Below are 22,899 nucleotides of genomic sequence, written 5' to 3' on the forward strand. Positions count from 1 at the left end.
ATGAGTTCAAATGTGCACTTAACATTTACAAATCATAAAACTCATGCCTTATACAGTGTCAAAGTTTATGATCACTGTGTTTTGATGTTCAGTTACAAAATTACGTTGCTTCATACCCTGGGTTGTTCAGAGCCTATGTTTGTATTTTGTGAAGAATATGTGTGAAGCACATGCAACTGAATGCACTCATGACTCCGATCTATGCACGCCAAAATTACTTAGCTAGTCATGTTGGCAATAGAACAAGCTTTCAAATCATGCCCAACTGACCCAGATTGCAATTTATAATGGGCCGCTTTTGGATAGTATACACACCAGTTGGTCCTCTCAGTCAAACCCTTGTAATTGTTTTGTCTACCACACATTTTCCAGGAATGGTGTTATCATGTTACTGAGTGTAGCGAGAGTATTTTCTGATTTCTTTATCAACTAACTTAGCAAAAAGTAAAATGCACATGAAATCAACAGTGTAATGTTTGGATTCAGTCTTGTGTCTGGTGAACTGTTTTGTCCTCAACTTTGGTCTAATCATTTTTCCATTATCTCCAAATTGTTCCCTTTCAATTGCTACCATGGTTATAAAAAAAGTAATCGACCTTTATTTAACAGTGAAGAACAAATTCTTATTTACAATGATGGCCTACCCCGGCCAAACCCTAACCCGGACGACGCTGGGCCAATTGTGCGCCACCCTATGGGACTCCCAGTCATGGCCGGTTGTGATACAGCCTTGAATCGAAACAGGGATTGTAGTGATGCCTCTAGTACTGAGATAGTGCCTTAGAACGCTACTTTTCATATTTCTTCTTTAAGAAATGTCAATGTAGCCCTTTCCATATAGGCCAATTCCCACAAGTGTAAAGGGTTAAAGACTTAAAATTGGATATGCCAGTAGAATATTCAGAGAGCAGTTACACCAAATAAGGTGAAGGGTGAGTTAATGGGGTAATTTCCGTTAAAAACGGCAGCACTGTGACAGACCTGAATTTTTCTGAACCGTCTCAGTGCTTCTCCTTCCAATAGGGCGCTTTCCCTTTAATTCCCAATTAAATAGCCAGCATCAGCTGAGCAAAAGTGGGGTTGTGATGGAGACGTGTTCAACCCTCAGTTCCGAAGCTTTTCTATTCCGGTTGTTTTATAGCCTAATAGAGTTTACCCAGGATCCGATCCACTCTTTGCGTCCGTGGACTACACGTCTCTGTTCTTCGTGGCCTTTCTCCGGTGGAAATCTGTTGGCGGCTTGGATTTTCTGACTCACCGACTACAACATTTTGTATACGGTATTTCATTTGTTTTGATGTATGCTGTGATGATTTGTGTATTTAGGTGTAGGGGAGGACTTAGTTCGTTGATAGGCTTTATATTGTTTGTATGATTAATACTGGGTTTACGCTACACTGAATAAACGGACAGACATTGCGTGAAGAAAGTCACTTGAGTTCCCTTTAACTCCTTTACCGGGCTTGGACTCTTTTTAGGCCCGAGGTACAGGACATTTCTGGATGAACCAGAACTCATTGTGTTATTATTATGTGTGTAATAATTTGTTGGTAATACAACCCACGCAAAAGAATAGTAGTTTTTGAAGTTCTTTCCAATGTTTTAAGGGTTTATGAAAAGTTGTATTTCCATCCCGACTTTTACATAAGTCCTTTGTATTGTTGTAGACTTGACGGACCAGATGGGACTCATTCCCTCCCAAACCAAACCAAAATGAGAAACCAATGTTTTCTCTGGTAGGCACAACCTACCTGGCAACCCTATAAATAATAACCTCAAGTCAAAACCGTTACAGCACGGAACCTTTGATGGCTTAGTGTGCTGGACTCGGCGCTGATTAGCTCTGATTTTGCTTTCCGTTTCGTGTGTTCAAACCTTGATCAGCGCTCATTCATTTCAAGCCCTTACCACCTCTTCTCTATCCCGTCACTCTCTTTCCTTCTTTCTCTCTTTCTCCTCACAGTTTTCCCCAAGCTTCTTGATATGTTAGTTATTACCCTGTTAATTTAAACAAGAGTGTAGGGGATATAAGAAGAAAAAGTGAAAGAGAGACAGACGGAGCCTGAGCACAGAGCTCCTCCTCTGTTCAGTATACCTGTATTTCTGTTCTTCCTAATGGGTAAATGTTTTCGCTGTTTCCTTCCGCCAGCTCAGGAAGCTCTCCTCGACAACAGCATTTTAGGATGAAACATAAGGAATTAAGCACCCGTAATCTGTTTTCCTGAGTGAAGTCATTTAAGTTTCATTAAACCATAGATAACAGAGGCTATCGTATATGGTGTACAGAGAGAGGGGAATAATGGGAGACAAACACAAGCAGAAATGAACACACACATGTAGGTATGCACAGACGGGTGGCACGTAGCCTCGAGGCCAGTAACCGAAAGGTTGCTGGGTTCGAATACCGGAGCCAACAAGGTGGGAAAAAAAATCTAATCGTCTGTCTCTGAGTCCTTGAGCAAGGCACTAAACCTTAATTGCTCCAGGGGCACTGTAACAATGGTGATCCTGGCTGTGACCCCACTCTCTGCAGGTGTCTCAAACAGAAACTGTTTAGCCTTTTATTCATGCAATTCTACTACACCTTATATGATAGATAATACCACGCAAAATAGTAGCCTACTCTGCCGACACTGACAAACAGAGCAGTAAAAACAACCTTGTCTTAACCTCTTCAACCTATGGGGGCGCTATGTCATTATTGGATAAAAAAACGTGCCCGTTTTAAGCACAATATTTTGTCACAAAGATGCTCGAATATGCATATAATTGGCAGCTTTGGAAAGAAAACACTGACGTTTTCAAAACGGCAAAGATATTATCTGTGAGTGCCACGGAACTCATGCTACAGGCGAAACCAAGAGGAAACTCAAACGGGAAATGAGCAGAATTTTTGAAGCTCTGTTTTGCTATCGTCTCCTTATATGGCTGTGAATGTGCCGTGAACGAGCTTATGCTCTCTGCCGTTCGTCCAAGGTGTCTGCAGCATTGTGACGTATTTGTAGGCATATCATTGGAAGATTGACCATAAGAGACTACATCTACCAGGTGGTTGCTTGGTGTCCTCCGTCACAATTATTGCGTAATCTCCAGCTGCAGTATTTTTCCATTTGCCTCTGAGAAACCAACTGCCAGGAATGATTTTTTTCATCGAATAGAATTGTGAAAAAAACCTTGAGGATTGATTCTAAACAACGTTTGCCATGTTTCTGTCGATATTATGGAGCTAATTTGTAAAAAAGTTTGCCGTTGTAGTGACTGCATTTTCGGGGTTGTTTTCTTAGCCAAACCTGATGAACAAAACGGAGCCATTTCTCCTACACAAATAATATTTTTGGAAAAAATTTACATTTGCTATCTGAGAGTCTCATCATTGAAAACATCCGAAGTTCTTCAAAGTTAATTTTATTTGAATGCTTTTCTTGTTTTTGTGAAAATGTTGCCTGCTTAATGCTATGCTTGGCTATCAATACTCTTACACAAATGCTCGTCGTGTAGCTTTGGTTGAAAAGCATATTTTGAAAATCCGAGATGACAGTGTTGTTAACAAAAGGCTAAGCTTGTGTTTCAATATATTTATTTCATTTCATTTGCAATTTTCATGAACAGGAAACGTTGCGTTATGGTAATGAGCTTGAGGCTATGATTACGCTCCCGGATACGGGTTTGGAGTCGCAAGAAGTTAATAGTGTTTAACATATTTTTTTTCATGATTACCTCATGTCTGTAGACCATACATACAATTATCTATAAGATCTGTCAGTAGAGCAGTGAACTTCAAAGACCTGGGAGGTTTTCCAATGCCTCACAAAGAAGGGCACCTATTAGTAGATGGGTAAAGAACAAAAGCTGACATGAAATATCCCCTTGATCATGGTGAAGTTATTTATCACACTTTGGATGGTGTATCAATACACCCAGTCACTACAAAGATACAGGTGTCCTTCCTAACTCAGTTGCCGGAGAGGAGGGAGACCGCTCAGGGATTTCACCATGAAGCCAATGGTGACTTTTTAAAACAGTTACCGAATTTAATGGCTGTGATAGGAGAACTGAGGATGGATCAACAACATTGTAGGTACTACACAATACTAACCTAAATGCGAGTGTGAAAAGGAACCTGGACAGAACATATTTCAAAACATTCATCTCGTTTGCAATAAGGCACTAAAGTAAAACTGCAAAAAATGTAGCAAAGCAATTAACTTTGTCTTGAATACAAATACAAAGCATTATGTTTGGTGAGAATCCAACACATCACTGAGTACCACTCTTCATATTTTCAAGGCTGGTGTTTTGCTGTATCATGTTATGGGCATGCTTGTCATCAGAAAGGACTAGGGAGTTATTTTTAAAGATACAAATAAATGGAATTCAGCTAAGCCCAGGCAAAACCTGCTTCAGACTGCTTCCCAACAGACAATGGGAGACAAATTCACATTTCAGCAGGACTATAAACTCTTACCCAGAAAGACTCTCAGTTCTAGAATCTTCCTTCCATTTTGGCACGAGTATTTTGTGTAGATCATTGACAAAAAAAGTACAATTCAATACATTTTTATCCAACCTTGCAGCACAACAAAAACAGAAAGACAGTGTGTGAATACTTACTAAAGGCACTATAACATTTCCCAATATCTCCTTTGTTGTGCTGAGATGTAGACAAAGCCCCTGTGACCAAGCGTGTGTGTTTGTGTGTGGGCGTTTTGAGTAGGTATGACCTTACCAATCATTTCCGTCACACTCCCACTGAGGTGGGATTTATGCTTGAATATGTTTATAACGAATGCCCCGTCACACTAAATTACAATCTCTTAATCCACACTGCAATGTATAAGGGGGAAGAGGTAGGATGAGGAGAAGAATGAGATTATAGTCATCTTTCCAAAGTGTTGACTGTAGGTCAGAAAAACAGGCCTGTTTATCATCAGGGTTGTCACATCAGACCTAGTGACCTAACAGGAACTTAGAGGCCAGAATGGGGTTAAGGATGTCACGCACTCCCACACACGCGCACGCACACATCTTTAATAGGTACTCCCGAAGGGCACTTCCTGGCTTGTCTATGTGGCTAAAGATGACTTAGAGGAGCAGGGTGAATGAAGAGGGTGGATGGGTGGAAAGATGGACAACTGAGAGGGATGGAGGGGCCAGGGGTGCAGGGTTCCGTAAAAGTCCCTGTCTCTGTAGCTGTCTCAGCCACAGTAAGAGGCTCTTCCCCCTCTCTGGTCCTCAGGCCTGGAAGTCCTCAGGCTTCTATATCACATCCTCTGCCATCATGATCACATCCATTGTTTTGAGGGAAGTGCATGTGCTGGCTTGGTACATACTGCATTTCCGTAGCTCTAATTACAGTAGTTTGTGTTGGAACGTTTAGCCATGTGTAGAGAAAGGAGAGTTTAGTAATGGAAGGATTCATGTGTGGTCTTACCTCCATAGCTCCATCTATGAATTTGAAAGTGGTTGCATTGCTCCAGACCATCACTCCGCTTTCTAGCAAACCAGGTGGCAGGGTTGCAGTTTTCTTGTGTTTCAAAGCAAGGAGGGGGCCTGGGTTGAGGTTAACTTCAGCCACTAAGACTGCGACAATGCTTGCTGATTAACCTATGGGCTCACTCGTGCAATAATACTAATATGTCAACTCACCCCTTGTCTCTCAATTGCTGTTTTGCAGCACCAGTCTTACAACGATCATCCACCTTCCTACCACCAGCAGCTGAATGCCCGTCATCAGAACCTGTCATTAGGATCTGGCTCAGAGGAGCATACCTCGGAGACAAGGCCATACCCCAAACTGTTCAATAAAATGTGGTTCTGTACTCGATTGCCTAATTTGTAAGGTGGAAAACTTTTATTTATGCCTTTACTTTACAACATTTAGACTCTTTCATTTGACATGTGCCAATGAACTTCACCTGTTGGTGGTAATGGTTCCTTTTACATGGATTGTGTCTCAGATTAAATTATGTCTACATCCCAAATGGCACCCTATTCCCAATATAGTGCTATACTTTAGAAAAAATGGTTTCCTAGGGTTAGAGGCAAAAGCTTGAAATTTAGAGTGATAGAAAGTGGATACAGAGGAAGAGAAAGTAGAGGGAGGGAGTGAAAGGATAATATGTTCTACAGAAGTAGTTTTCCTCCATTTTCACTCAGCTGCCCGCTGGCCTGTTCTGCAAGCTCGCGAAGAGCTTCCAAAGAGCAGGAGGGGAAGGCCGAGCCAGCAGGGAGGAAAAGGGATAGTTTGAGTCATAGGATGCGGGAAAGTTAGGAGATTATTATCGAAGAGGCAGGAGGGAGAAGAATTTAGCAGAAAATATTATATAATAAAAGAGGAGAGAGTAGTGGGAGAGCGAGAGCGAAAATTTGATGGCACATGACCATCTGGGGAGGGACTGAGTGGCTCGGTTTGGAGGAATGGGACACAGAGGAAACGAAGTAGTGATCAAAGACCTGGAGGGAGGTTGCAGTGAGAAGTAAACGTACAGCCTCTAGTATTTGTATTTATTATGTATCCCCATTTAGCTGCTGCCAAGGTAAAATTAAGGCGTTACAATACATTCACAACAGATTTCACAACACATTAAGTGTGTGCCCTCAGGCCCCTATTCTACTACTTTAAAAATAAATATATATTTCACCTTTATTTAATTAGTTAAGAACACATTTTATTTACAATGACCTGCCTACCCCGGCTAAACCCTCCTGTAACGCGGATGACGCTGAGCCAATTGTGCGCCACCCTATGGCACTCCCGATCACGGCCAGTTGTGATACAGCCCGGGATCGAACCAGGGTCTGTCGTCACAACTCTAGCACTGAGATGCAGTGCCTTTGACCGCTGCATCACCCGGGAGCTACCATATACAGTGAGGCAAAAAAGTATTTAGTCAGCCACCAATTGTGCAAGTTTTCCCACTTATGAGAGAGGGCCTGTAATGCTCATCATAGGTACACTTCAACTATGACAGACAAAATGAGAAAAAAAATCAAGAAAATCACATTGTAGGATTTTTAATGAATTTATTTGCAAATTATGGTGGAAAATAAGTATTTGGTCAATAACAAAAGTTTATCTCAATACTTTGTTATACCCTTCGTTGGCAATGACAAAGGTCAAACATGTTCTGTATGTCTTCACAAAGTTTTCACACACTGTTGCTGGTCTTTTGGCCCATTCCTCCATGCAGATCTCCTCTAGAGCAGTGATGTTTTGGGGCTGTTGCTGGGCAACACTGCCTTTCAACTCCCTCCAAAGATTTGCTATGGGGTTGAGATCTGGAGACTGGCTAGGCCACTCCAGGACCTTGAAATGCTTCTTACGATGCCACTCCTTCGTTGCCCGGGTGGTGTGTTTGGGATCATTGTCATGCTGAAAGACCCAGCCACATTTCATCTTCAATGCCCTTGCTGATGGAAGGAGGTTTTCACTCAAAATCTCACGATACATGGCCCCATTCATTCTTTCCTTTACACGGATCAGTCATCCTGGTCCCTATGCAGAAAAACAGCCCCAAAGCATCACTGCTCTAGAGGAGATCTGCATGGAGGAATGGGCCAAAAGACCAGCAACAGTGTGTGAAAACTTTGAAGACATACAGAACATGTTTGACCTCTGTCATTGCCAACGAAGGGTATATAACAAAGTATTGAGATAAAACAGCCCCAAAGCATGATGTTTCCACCCCCAGTAGGTATGGTGTTCTTTGGATGCAACTCAGCATTCTTTGTCCTTCAAACACGACGAGTTGGGTTTTTACCAGAAAGTTCTATTTTGGTTTCATCTGACCATATGACATTCTCCCAATCTTCTTCTGGATCATCCAAATGCTCTCTAGCAAACATTCACTAGGTCCCCCCTGTGTGGTTCTGGGATTTTTGCTCACCGTTCTTGTGATCATTTTGACCCCACGGGGTGAGATCTTGCGTGGAGCCCCAGATCGAGGGAGATTATCAGTGGTTTTGTATGTCTTCCATTTCCTAATAATTGCTCCCACAGTTGATTTCTTCAAACCAAGCTGCTTACCTATTGCAGATTCAGTCTTCCCAGCCTCGTGCAGGTCTACAATTTTGTTTCTGGTGTCCATTGACAGCTCTTTGGTCTTGGCCATAGTGGAGTTTGGAGTGTGACTGTTTGAGGTTGTGGACAGGTGTCTTTTATACTGATAACAAGTTCAAACAGGTGCCATTAATGCAGGTAACGAGTGGAGGACAGAGGATCCTCTTAAAGAAGAAGTTACAGGTCTGTGAGAGCCAGAAATCTTGCTTGTTTGTAAGTGACCAAATACTTATTTTCCACCATAATTTGCAAATAAATTCATTAAAAATCCTACAATGTGATAATCTGGATTTTTTTTCACATTTTGTCTGTCATGTCTGTACCTATGATGAAAATTGCAGGCCTTTCATCTTTTTAAGTGGGAGAACTTGCACAATTGGTGGCTGACTAAATACTTGTTTGCCCCACTGTATCTACAACACTACATCCATGTGTGTCAGTGGAGGCTGGTGACTTGAAAATGGAGGATGATGGGAGACCCACGGTATAGGTGCGGAACGCACAGACGGCAAAGTGTATTTCAAAAATCAAAGACTAATTATTTTAACCTAAACCATTTAATAAAGATATTTAAAGTACAATATTATGGGGAATGGGATTGAGAGGGCTACTTACAGTGTTGGAAAGGGATCACAGCAGTGATTGAATGAGGGTATGAGGCATGATTTTAGGTGTTCAGAGGCTTGAAAATCTATTTTTATTGGTCACATACACGTTATTAACAGATGTTACTGCGGGTGTATCAAAATGCTTTGTGCTTCTAGCTCCGACAGTGCACTACTTATCTAACAAATTACACATTATATACCCAATACACACACATCTAAGTAGGAATGAATTAAGACTATATATTAATGGACGGGCGATGTCAGAGTGGAACAGACTATGATACAGTAGAATAGTATAGAAAACAGTATATACATATGAGATGAGTAATGCAGGATATGTAAAAATTATTAAGTGACTAAGATACCATAGAATAGTATAGAATACAGTATATACAAATGAGATGAGTAATGCCAGAAATGTAAATATTAATGAAGTGTCTAGTGTTCCATTCCTTAAAGTGGCCAGTAATTTCTGGTCTATGCCTTTAGGCAGCAGCCTCCAATGTGCTAGTGATGGCTGTTTAACAGTCTGATGGCCTTGAGGTAGAAGCTATTTTTCAGTCTCTCGGGCCCAGCTTTGATGCACCTTGCCTTCTGAATGATAGCGGGGTGAACAAGCAGTGGCTCAGGTGGTTGATGTCCTTGATGATCTTTTTGGCCTTTATGTGACATTGGGTGCTGTAGGTGTCCTGGAGGGCAGGAAGTTGGGTAGACCGCACCACCCCCTGGAGAGCCTTGCGGTTGCGGGTGGTGCAGTTGCCGTACCAGGTGGTGATACAGCCCGACAGGATCCTTTCAATTGATCATCTGTAAAGTTTGAGAGATTTAGGTGACACAACAAATTTCTTCAACCTCAGGAGGCTAAAGAGGCTCCGTTGTGCCTTCAACACACTGTCTGTGTGGGTGGTCCATTTCAGTTTGTCAGTGATGTGTGCACCAAGGAACTTGAAGCTTTCCACCTTCTCCACTGCAGTCCTATTTATGTACAATTGAAGTCAGAAGTTTACATACACTGGAGTTATTAAAACTCGTTGTTCAACCACTACACACATTTCTTGTTAACAATCAAAATGTTGGCCAAGTCGTTTAGAACATCTACTTTGTGCATGACACACGTAATTTTTCCAACAATTGTTTACAGACAGATTATTTCACTGTATCACAATTCCAGTGAGTCAGAAGTTTACATACACTAACTTGACTGTGCCTTTACACAGCTTGGAAAATTCCAGAAAATGATGTCATGCCTTTAGAAGATCTGATAGGCTAATTGACATTTTTGAGTTAATTGGAGGTGTACCTGTGGATGTATTTCAAGTCCTACCTTCAAACTAAGTGCCTCTTTGCTTGACATCATGGGAAAATCAAAAGAAATGAGCCAAGACCTCAGAAAATAAATTGTAGACCTCCACAAGTCTGGTTTGTCTTTGGGAGCAATTTCCAAATGCCTGAAGGTACCACGTCGTCATCTGTACAAACAATAGTACGCAAGTATAAACACCATGGGACCACGCAGCCGTCATACCGCTCAGGAAGGAGACGCATACTGTCTCCTAGAGATGAACATACTTTGGTGCGAAAAGTGCAAATCAATCCCAGAACAACAGCAAAGGACCTTGTGAAGATGCTGGAGGAAACAGGTACAAAAATATGTATATCCACAGTAAAATGAATCCTATATCGACATAACCTGAAATGCCGCTCAGCAAGGAAGAAGCCACTGCTCCAAAACCGCCGTAAAAAAAGCAAATCTACAGTTTGCAACTGCACATGGGGAGAAATATCGTACTTTTTGGAGAAATGTCCTTTGGTCTGATGAAATTTTTATAGCACTGTTTGGCCATAATGACCATCGTTATGTTTGGAGGAAAAAGGGGGAGGCTTGCATGCCGAAGAACACCATCCCAACCGTGAAGCACAGGGGTGGCAGCATCATGTTGTTGGTGTGCTTTGTTGTAGGTGGGACTGGTGCACTTCACAAAATAGATGACATTATGAGGCAGGAAAATTATGTGGATATATTGAAGCAACATCTCAAGACATCAGTCAGGAAGTTTAAGCTTGGTCGCAAATGGGTCTTCCTGTCACGCCCTGACCTTAGACATCTGTTTTCTTTATGTTTTGGTTCGGTCATGGCGTGACTAGGGTGGGTACGCTCATTTTTGTATTGTCTAGGGTTTTTGTAGGTCTAGGTGATTTGTATGTCTATGGTGGCCTGATATGGTTCCCAATCAGAGGCAGCTGTTTATTGTTGTCTCTGATTGGGGATCATATTTAGGTAGCCATTTCCCTTTGGTGTTTGTGGGATCTTGTCTATGTGTAGTTGCCTGTCAGCACTCTTTTGTATAGCTTCACGTTTCGTTTTGTTATTTTGTTCAGTGTTTCATTCTTTAACTAAATAATAATGTACGCATACCACGCTGCGCCTTGGTCCGATCCATATAACGAACATGACACTTCCAAATGGACAATGACCCCAAGAATACTTCCAAAGTTGTGGTAAAATGGCTTAATGACAACAAAGTCAAGGTATTGGAGTGGCCATCACAAAGCCCTGACCTGAATGCCATAGACCATTTGTGTGCAAGCCAGGAGGCCTATAAACCTGACTCAGTTACACCAGCTCTGTCAGGAGGAATGGGCCATAATTCACCCAACTTATTGTGAGAAGCTTGTGGAAGGCTACCCGAAGCATTTGACCCAAGTTAATTAAACAATTTAAAGGCAATTCTACCAAATACTAATTGAGTATGTAAGCCACTGGGAATGTGATGAAAGAAATAAAAGCTGAAATAGATAAATCTCTGTGCTATTATTCTGACATATCACATTCTTAAAATAAAGTGGTGATTCTAAATAACCTAAAGCAGGGAATTCTTCCACGGATTAAATGTCAGGAATTGTGAAAAGCAAAGTTTGAATATATTTGTCTAAGGTGTATGTAAACTTCCAGCTTAAACTGTAGATAGGGGGGTGCACAATCATCTACTTTGTTTTGTTGAAGTTGAATGTTTTCCAGGCACCACACTCCCAGAGCCCTCACTTTCTCCTTGTATGCTGTCTCGTCATCATTGGTAATCAAGCCTACTACTGTTGTGTTGTCTGTTGTGGTTGGCCACACAAGCTCACAGAATGAGCCAGGAGAAAGCAGTCTGCACGAATCCATAGTCCCAACTGTAAAGTTTGGTGCTGGAGGAATAATGGTCTGGGGCTGTTTTTCATGGTTTGGGCTAAGCCCCTTTAGGTCCAATGAAAGGAAATCTTAACGCTACAGCATATTTTGACATTCTAGACGACTCTGTGCTTCCAACTTTGTGCAACAGTTTGAGGAACGCCCTTTCCTGATTCAGCATGACAATACCATTGTGCACAAAGTGAAGCACATACAGAAAAGGTTTGTAGAGATCAGAGTGGAAGAACTTGACTGGCCTGCACAGAGCTCTAACCTCAACCCCATCAAACACCTTTGTGATGAAATGGAACTCCGACTGCGAGCCAGGCCTAATCGCCCAACATCAGGGCCCGACCTCACCAATGCTCTTGTGGTTGAATGGAAGCAAGTCCCCGCAGCATTGTTCCAACATCTAGTGGAAAGCATTCACAGAAAGGTGGAGGCTGTTAGAGCAGCAAAGGGGGGACCAACTCCATCTTAATGCCCAAGATTTTGGAACGAGATGTTTGACGAGCAGGTGTCTACACAGCTTTGGTCATGTAGTGTATCTGAATATGACCAAATACATTGAGTTGACCAATATTAAGATAAAGGTTAAAAAAAGATAGTTATAAAACAATATTTGTTTAGATAAAATTATGAAATAGTTCGACAACCCTGTTTGGAAGCTTTTAAATTATATAAATTGCAACCGTTTATCTTGTCCAGTGATGAAGACCTGGATGTTTCATGGTTTGGTAGGGTATGCAAAATGGGTAAACTTTCAGGACCTTTAATGTTTTAGCATTCAGGTCTAAAAAGTCACTTTCTAGTCACGTCTACAATGGGCAAATATACAGTACCTTTTAGAAAGTAATCATACCAGTTGCCTTACTCCACATTTTGTTGTGTTACAGCACAGCCATCTACACGCAATAACCGATAATGACAAAGTGAAAACATTTCAAAAATGAATATGTAAATTAGATGTGTATTTCTGTAAGTATTCACACCCCTGAGTCAGTCATTTGTTGAAGCACCTTTGGCAGTGATTACAACTGTGCATATAAAGTCTAAGAGCTTTGCACAACTGGATTGTACAATATTTGCACATTATTATTATTTTCAAAATTGGTTGTTTATCACTGCTAGACAACCATTTAAGTCTTGCAATAGATTTTCAGACAGACAAATTCACTTTTTCAGGAGGACTATAACATAAAACATAAGGACAAATATACACTGGATTTGCTTACCAAGAAGACACTGAATGTTCATGAGTGGCCTAGTTACAGTTTTGACTTAAAATCGTCTGGAAAATCTATGGCAAGATTTGAAAATGTCTGTTTAGCAATGATCAACAACCAACTTGACAGAGCTTGACAAATATCTTGAAGAATAATGGGACAATATTGTACAATCCAGGTGTGCAAAGCTCCTAGAGACTTGCCCAGAAAGATGCACCACTGTAATCGCTGCCAAAGGTGATTCTAACATGTATTGACTACAGGGGTTGAATACTTATCTAAAGTGTTTAATATACAGTACCAGTCCAAAGTTTGGACAAACCTACTACTCATTCAAGGATTTTTATTTTTACTATTTTCTACATTGTAGAATAATAGTGAACACATTCAAACTATGAAATAACACATATGGAATCATGTAGTAACCAAAAAAGTGTTAACTTCTTATGGCTGGGGGCAGTATTGAGTAGCTTGGATGAATAAGGTGCCCAGAGTAAACTGCCTGCTACTTTGTCCCAGTTGCTAATATATGCAGATTAGTAGTATTTGATATAGCAAAGTTTCTAAAACTGTTTGAATGATGTCTGTGAGTATAACAGAACTCATATGGCAGTCAAAAACCTGAGAAAAGTTCAACCAGGAAGTGGGAAATCTGAGGTTGGTTGATGTTCAACTCATTCCCTATTGAAGATAGAATTTTAATTATGAGATTTCTGTTTGAATTTGGCGCCCTGCACTTTCACTGGCTGTTGTCATATTGATCCCATGAACGGGATCTCAGCCCTATCAAAATGTTTGATTCTTAAAAGTAGCCACCCTTTGCCTTGATGACAGCTTTGCACACGCTTGGCATTCACTCAACCAGCTTCATGAGAAATGCTTTTCCAACCGTCTTGAAGGAGTTCCCACATATGCTGAGCAGTTGATGGCTGCCTATCCTTCACTCTGCGGTCCAACTCATCCCAAACCATCTCAAATTGGGATGAGGTTGGGTGATTGTGGCGGCCAGGTTATCTGATGCAGCACTCCATCACTCTCTTTGGTCAAATAGACCTTACACCACCTGGAGGTGTGTTTTGGTCATTGTCCCGTTGAAAAACAAACGATAGTCCCACTAAGTGCAAACCAGATGGGATGGCGTATCGCTGCAGAATTCTGTGGTAGCCATGCTGGTTAAGTATGCCTTGAATTCTAAATAAATCACAGATGGTGTCACCAACAAAGCACCCCTACACCTCCTCCCCATTCTTAACAGTGGGAACCACACATGCAGAGATCATCCATTCACCTACTCTGAGTCTCACAAAGACACGGCGGTTTGAACCAAAAGTCTCAAATTTGGACTCATCAGACCAAAGGACAGATTTCCACCAGTCTTATGTCCAATGCTCATGTTTCTTGGCCCAAGCAAGTCTCTTCTTCTTATTGGTGTCCTGTAGTAGTGGTTTCTTTGCAGCAAATCAACCACAAATGCCTGATTTCATGTAGTCTCCTCTGAACATTTGATGTTGAGATGTGTCTGTTACTTGAACTCTGACATTTATTTGGGCTCCAATTTCTGAGGCTGGTAACTCTAATGAACTTATCCTCTGCAGCAGAGGTAAATCTGTGTCTTTCTTTGCTGTGGCGGTCCTCATGAGAGCCAGTTTCATCATAGCGGTTGATGGTTTTTACGACTGCACTTGAAGAAACGTTCAAAATTCTTTACATTTTCCAGATTGATTGATCTTCATGTCTTAAAGTAAAGATGGACTGTCATTTCACTTTGCTTATTTGAGCTGTTATTGTAATAATAAGGACTTGGTATTTTACCCAATAGGGTTATCTTCTGTGTACCACCCCTACCTTGTCACAACACAACTGATTGGCTCAAACACAATAAGGAAAGACATTCCACAAATTAACATTTAAGAAAGCACACCTGTTAATTGAAATGCATTCCAGGTGACTAACTTGTGAAGCTGGTTGAGAGAATGCCAAGAGTGTGCAAAGCTGTCATCAAGGCAAAGGGTGACTATTTTATTTGTTTTACACTCTTTTGGTTACTACATGATTCCATATGTGTTATTCCATAGTTTTGATGTCTTCCCTATTATTCTACAATGTCGAAAATAGTACAAATAAAGAAACCCTGGAATGAGTAGGTGTGTGAACTTTTGACTGGTACTGCATATGTTGTTTTTTCTTTCACATATTAAGTTCTGTAGATTGTTGACAAACAATGACATTTAAATACATTTTAATCCCACTTTGTAACACTTCAAAATGTGGAGAAAAGTAACTGTGTGTGAATAATTTCTGCAGGCACTGTAGGTATGTCTAAAACAAGGTGTTGTCTCTTGAATGTTCTCTATGAGTATCTCTGGTGCATGTGTTCAGTTGGCCCACAGCCATGGTACTGTTACTGACATTGGGATGTGGGCAGAGTGAGAACGGGTGGTGTGAGCAAGTAGGAGTGTTTGTGTAGTGTGTTTTGTGTTCCGTTTCTGTCCACCCGAATGCAGCTGAATAGTAAAAAAACATAGCAAAAGCTTTAGAGAGGTTAAGACATGAGAGAAGAGAGAACCTCCCATAGTGTTTTCAGACAGCAGTCAATGCAGCTGGGCTTTGAGTGTGAGTGTACGTGTGTGTGTTTTATATAACAGCAGTGTTACTCAGTCGTGGTCCTTATGGTTCCCTCTCCAATCAGCTTCCTGATCCATCCAATCATGGGCTGGATTGAATCAATTTGTCCTCTATCTGTGATTACAGAAGAGAGGAGCAGCATAGGAGGGAGGGAGAAGTGGAAAAGATATGAAGGAGAGAGAGCGGGAGAGCGAAAGAAAAAGGGAGGGAGGGAGAGGTAGGGAGTAGAGGTCTTCACGGATTCACCTTTACCCAAATAACCGAGACCCGGTCCATGACCCGAGCGGGTCCAAATCCAGAATTCTAAATAACGTCACAGGTCTGGGTCAGATCCGAACACGACTGCTGCAGAGAAAGATACCTTTTATAATTTATGCTGCTGCTCTTGCTTTTCACAAGAGTTGAGCGTGGCAAGTGTAGCTCAAATCAAAATCAAATCAAATGTATTTGTCACATACACATGGTTAGCATATGTTAATATGAGTGTAGCAAAATGCTTGTGCTTCTAGTTACGAGAATGCAGTAATAACCAACGAGTAATCTAACCTAACAATTCCAAAACTACTAACTTATACACACAAGTATAACGGGATAAAGAAAACAGTGGGGCAAAAAAGTATTTAGTCAGCCACCAATTGTGCATGTTCTCCCACTTAAAAAGATGAGAGGCCTGTAATTTTCATCATAGGTACACTTCAACTATGACAGACAAAATGAGAAAAATAATCCAGAAAATCACATTGTAGGATTTTTAATGAATTTATTTGCAAATTATGGTGGAAAATATTTGGTTAATAACAAAAGTTTATCTCAATACTATGTTATATACCCTTTGTTGGCAATGACAGATGTCAAACGTTTTCTGTCTTTACAAGGTTTTCACACACTATTGCTGGTATTTTGGCCCATTCCTCCATGCAGATCTCCTCTACAGGCAGTGATGTTTTGGGGCTGTTGCTAGGCAACACAGACTTTCAACTCCCTCCAATGATTTTCTATGGGGTTGAGATCTGGAGACTGGCTAGGCCACTCCAGGACCTTGAAATGCTTCTTACGAAGCCACTCCTTCGTTGCCCGGGCGGTGTGTTTGGGATCATTGTCATGCTGAAAGACCCAGCCTCATTTTGTCTCTCATAGTTGAAGTGTACCTATGATGAAAATTACAGTTCTCTCTCATGTTTTTAAGTGGGAGAACTTGCACAATTGGTGGCCGACTAAATACTTTTTTTGCCCCACTGTGTATATATATATATATATTTATAAAATCAGTACCAGTCAAAAGTTTGGACCCACCTACTCATTCAAGGTTTTTTCTTTATTTTTACATTTTTTTACAATGTAGAATAAAAGTGACTACATCAAAACTATGAAAGGACATATATGGAATCTGATGCAGCACTCCATCACTCTCCTTCTTGGTCAAATAGCTCTTACACAGCCTGGAGCTGAGTTGGGTCATTGTTCTGTTGAAAAACAAATGATAGTCCCACTAAGCATTAACCAGATGGGATGGTGTATCACTGCAGAACGCTGTGGCAGCAATGCTGGTTCAATTTGTTTGGAATTCTAAATAAATCACTGACAGTGTCACTAGCAAAGGACCTCTACATCATCACACCTCCTCCTCCATGCTTCACGGTGGGAACCACATATGCAGAGATCATCCATTCACCTTCTCTGCATCTCACAAAGACACGGTGGTTGGAACCAAAAATCTCAATTTGGACTCATCAGACCAAATTACAGGTTTCCACTGGTCTAATGTCCATTGCTCGTGTTTCTTGGCCCAAGGAAGTCTCTTCTTGTTATTGGTGTCCTTTAGTTGTGGTTTCTTCACAGCAGTTTGACCATGAAGGCCTGATTCACCAATTTGTAAGTCGCTCTGGATAAGAGCGTCTGCTAAATGACTTAAATGTAATGTAAATGTAATTCACGCAGTCTTCTCTGAACAGTTGATGTTGAGATGCGTCTGTTACATGAACTCTGTGAAGCATTTATTTTGGCTGCAATCTGAGGTGCACTTAACTCTAATGAACTTATCCTCTGCAGAGGAGGTAACTCTGGGTCTTCTTTTCCTGTGGCAGTCCTCATGCGAGCCATTTTCATTAGAGCGCTTGATGGTTTATGCGACTGCACTTGAAGAAACTTTCAAAGTTCTTGATATTTTCTGCATTGACTGACATGATGGACTGTCATTTCTATTTGCTTATTTGAGCTGTTCTTGACCTAATATGGACGTGGTCTTATATATGTAACTTTTGACCGGTACTATATATATATATATATATATATACATACATACATACATACATACATACATACATACATACATACATACAGTGCCTTGCGAAAGTATTCGGCCCCCTTGAACTTTGCGACCTTTTGGTGGCGCTACAAAGTATTAACTTAAGGGGGCTGAATAATTTTGCACGCCCAATTTTTCAGTTTTTGATTTGTTAAAAAAGTTAGAAATATCCAATAAATGTCGTTCCACTTCATGATTGTGTCCCACTTGTTGTTGATTCTTCACAAAAAAATACAGTTTTATATCTTTATGTTTGAAGCTTGAAATGTGGCAAAAGGTCGCAAAGTTCAAGGTGGCCGAATACTTTCGCAAGGCACTGTATATACATACACAGTACCGGTCAAAAGTTTGGACATACCGACTCATTCCAGGGTTTTTCTTTACTTTTACTATTTTCTAGAATAATAGTGAAGACATCAGACATATGAAATGACACATTTGGAATCATATAAGTTTAGCAGTTCTCAAATGTCCCTGAGCAGACAGTGTTGAAATATACTTTTTCTGAGAAAATGTGCAAGAATTTAAGCTGCGAACACATTTTACATTAAGCATAAGAATATTTCATATACAAAAAATCAGCGCCTCCCTCGACATAGATTGATCAACTTCACTGTTTTCGGCATCGGCCCACCACCTGCTTGATCTCATATCCGCTGATGAGGCTGATGAGACACATAGGGAATAAGGAGAGAGGGTTGGGAAAACACATACACAGTGGGAAGGGAAGGGAGAGGTGACATGGGAGATCTGTAGAGATAAGTGATACATTGTAGATGGTTGGAGTGGTAGGAGATGGCATGGGGAATTTCGGTAATCGCCATCAAGTCTTATAGAAGAACGGGTTGAAAGATGGCACATTGGGAATTCTGTATAGGGAATGTCAGATATAGGTGAGCGGTCTTCATGATTTCGTTTTTTCCCCCTAGCACTACACATCGGATTCAAGTAAATAACGTTTGATGATGAGTTGGTTATTTCAATCAGCTGTGTAGTGCCAGGTCAAAAACCAAAATGTGTAGCCAGGTGTGGCCCCAGGACTGAGTTCGGGAAACCCTACTGTAAGGAATGCCAGAAGTAAGTTGGAGGGAGATTGGTTGGAGACACATCAGACGTGAGTGTGGTGGAGGGTGGAGGTAGTGATGGGGACTTAGATGTGTGAGTGAGGGGTGTGGAAGACCCTTAGGAACTGTTGATGGGAATTCACTAAAAGGGGCACTGTGGCTGCACTGAGATCTGTAAGGACCCTATTGAGGTGGGAAGGGAGTATTGGGAGATCCATAGGGACTGTTCCAGGGGCAGAGGGCCAATTCTTACTTGAGAAAGGAGGGCTCTGGATGAGCTTGTTTGATGTGTGATTCCCCATGGGCTTGGTCCATATACTGAAGATAATCATAATGAAGTGAGGATGGAAAGAGGACAAATATGGGTGATCTTGTAGTTATTCTGTAATGAAAAGTGCCATAGAAATTCCATATATGTAACTAATTGCCTTTTATATTGCTAATTCATTTGTGATGTTTGGATACCAAGTGTGTCAATATGAAGATACAAATTCATCAACAGCCATTTAAAAAATGTGAAAACGTGATTGATGTTTTTAAATCATAGTGCTGTAATTAATTGTTGCTCTCTCCCTCTCTTACTTTTCCTCTACCTCCTGTTTGGATGGGATCCTTCACCTGCCTGATCTCCTGTCTCTCTTCACTACAGGTAAGACCAACAAGATCTCATGAATTCTCTTCGAAATTCAATGAATGTGGATGATTGTCTATTTTTTTATGCATTAATTCTGCATGGTTACAGGATTAATTCCATGTGGTTACAGGGTTAAAACAGAAACAACTCAAAGTTAAGGTTAGGGCTATGGTTTGGGGAAGGGCTTAAAATAAAAGAATAAAAAACAATGCGCTATTACCATTAAATATCATCATTATTTCGGTTTGTTGGAGCAATATGAACTGTGGTAACTCAGTGGTTTAAGAAGAGATATCTGGCTCTAAGCATCACAAGTTCGCTCCCAGTGCTGGGCAATTGTTTTTATTTTATTATTTCTTCACAGAGAAAGGTGTTCTGGGGACCTTTTCAAATGTCTGAAATCGCCGTCTATTTCTAGTGATCAGTCTGGGTAAGACACCATCCTCCATTAGTAAACGATAAAGCCAAAAACAGTAAGAGACATGTTGTGCACATTTATGCTATGTGTTGTGGTCTAAAGTGGTTGTGCTACAGTGGCACTGACACAAGACGATATGTGTCACAGTGCTTCTGAAGTGATCGTGTTCGATAGTTCTTCACTCAGTCTTTCATGTCCATTTGCTTTATTGTTTGTGTGTGTGTGCTGGGCCGGATTAACGCAGGGGCTTAACGTGGCTGAAGCTTCCTGGGCCCAGGCCTGTGGGGGTCCTAAGACGCAGCAACAAAAAAAAGGAAACATATACTGTAAATGATATATATATATTTATATTTTGTTCACTGCAACCGCCAACCACAGGAAAACTCAGGAGCCAGCTCTGAATAAGTGTAGACGGCCTGCTGCTGCCCGCTACCGCCTTGCTAATCATCAGATGAGGGGAGGAGAGGAGGTAGGGTTCCCAAATTTTTTGTCACATATACCGAATACAACAGGCCTTACCGGTGAAATGCTTACTTACAAGTCCTTATCCAACAATGCAGTTTTTTTAAATGTAAGTAAGAAATATGTGCTAAATAAACTAAAGGAAAAATAGTAACACAATAAAATAACAATAATGAGGCTGTATAGAAAGGGTTCCGGTACAGAGTCAATGTGCAGGGTATGGGTTAGTCGAGGTAATTGAGGTAATGTAGGTAGGGGTACATGTAGGTAGGGGTGAAGTGACTATGCATAGATAATCAACAGAGAGTAGCAGCAGCGTATATGAAGTGTGTGTGTGTGTGGCGTCTCTCAACCCTCTCCACTACAGCCCCGTCGATGTGAATGGGGGAGTGCTCGGACCTCCTTTTCCTATAGTCCAAGATTAGCTCCTTTTTCTAGCTCACGTTGAGGGAGAGGTTGACGTCCTGTTACCACACTGTCAGGTCTCTGACCTCCTCCCTATAGGCTGTCTCATCGTCGTGTTTTCGGCAAACTTAATGATGGTCTTGGGAGTCGTGCGAGGCCACACAGTCGTGGGTGAAAAGGGAGTAAAGGACGAGACAAAGCACCCACCTATGAGTGGCCCCTGTGTTGAGGGTGAGCATGGTGGATGTGTTGTTGCCTACCCTCACCACCTGGGGGTGGCCCATCAGGAAGTCTAGCTTCCAGTTTCAGAGAGAGGTGTTCAGTCCCAGGTCCTTAGCTTAGTGATGAGCTTGGAGGGCACTATGGTGTTGAATGCTGAGCAGTAGTCAATGAACAGCATTCTCATGTATGTGTTCCTTTTTTCCAGGTGGGAAAGGGCAGTATGGAGTGCAATAAAGATTGCGTCATCTGTGGATCTGTTGGGGCAGCATTTGAATTCTGGTGGGTCCAGGGTTTCTGGGATGATGGTGTTGATGTGAGCCATTACCAGCCTTTCAAATAATTTAATGGCTACAGATGTGAGTGCTACAGGGCGATAGTCATTTAGACAGGTTACTTTGTCATTCTTGGGCATGGGGTAACTGATTAATAAAACTATTAAAATAAACTGCATAATAAATGAATGTGACTGGTCAATTGTGTGAGTCAGGACTGGGCCGAAGCCCGTAAGGGGCCCAAGAGGCAATGTTTATCTTTATCCAATCACATGTCTATGTTGCTTTTCATAACAATCTCAAAGCGCTTCAAAAGCAAAAAACAAACAAGCAATACAGGTACATCATCATGAGCCTCACTACAGTTTGTTAAACCAATATACACCAAATACACCAGAGAGCATCATTTAGCCACATAGGATCTATAGTTTATAAAAAAGAATTGTGGATTACGTTTTATCACAAGCACATATCTGTCTTAACCTCTTGAAGCTAGGGGGCACTATTTTTATGTTTGGAAAAATAACGTTCCCAAAGTAAAACGGCTTAGTCCTCAGGACCAGATGCTAGAATATGCATATAATTGACGAATTATGATAGAACACACTCTAACGTTTCCAAAACTGTCAAAATATTGTCTGTGTATAGCAGAACTGATATTGCAGGCGAAACCCTGAGGAAAATCCAATCAGGAAGTTTTGAAACCCTTCTGTTCCTATGCATGCCTATCCTCCATTTTTTTTTTTTACCTTTATTTAACCAGGCAAGTCAGTTAAGAACATATTCTTATTTTCAATGACGGCCTGGGAACAGTGGGTTAACTGCCTGTTCAGGGGCAGAACGACAGATTTGTACCTTGTCAGCTCGGGGGTTTGAACTCACAACCTTCCAGTTACTAGTCCAACGCTCTAACCACTAGGCTACGCTGCCGCCCCATTTAAAGGGATATCAACCCGATTCCTTTTTCTCAGTCTTTAGACATAGTTTCAAGCTTTTATATTGAAAAATGAGCGTGAAAGATCACATTGCGTAAGTGGATAGGTGGGGGCTCTGAGTGAGTTTTTGCTCTACAGAGTAAAGCGGCCATTGTTCCTCCCGCTGTTATTGAAAAACCTACACATCCGGTTGATATATTATCGAATATATATTTAAAAAATTACCTGAGGAATGATTATAAAAAACGTTTGACATGTTTCTGTGGACATTATGGAGACCATTTGGAATTTCCGTCTGTGTTGTCGTGACCGCTCTTTCCTGTGGATTTCTGAACATAACACGGCAAACAAACGGAGGTACTTTGGGTATAAAAATAATCTTTATGGAACAAAAGGAACATTTGTTGTGTAACTGGGAGTCTTGTGAGTGAAAACATCTGAAGATCATCGAAGGTAAACGGTTAATTTGATTGCTTTTCTGATTTTTGTGAC

At 41.2% G+C, this 22,899-nt stretch overlaps 1 protein-coding gene and 1 long non-coding RNA gene across 6 annotated transcripts in view; both read left to right on the forward strand.

Annotated features, from left to right (window-relative positions):
* Positions 1–22,899, forward strand: part of brsk2a (BR serine/threonine kinase 2a) — a 433,387-nt gene that overhangs the window by 90,731 nt on the left and 319,757 nt on the right. The window lies entirely within an intron of this gene.
* On the forward strand, positions 1,083–21,655 carry LOC118396275 (uncharacterized). Its single transcript, XR_004828164.2, has 4 exons — positions 1,083–1,280; positions 20,058–20,123; positions 20,490–20,580; positions 21,406–21,655. It is a non-coding gene; the product is annotated as an uncharacterized LOC118396275 (long non-coding RNA).

The sequence above is a fragment of the Oncorhynchus keta genome, chromosome 17, assembly GCF_023373465.1.
Source record: "Oncorhynchus keta strain PuntledgeMale-10-30-2019 chromosome 17, Oket_V2, whole genome shotgun sequence".
Classification (NCBI taxonomy): Eukaryota; Metazoa; Chordata; class Actinopteri; order Salmoniformes; family Salmonidae; genus Oncorhynchus; species Oncorhynchus keta.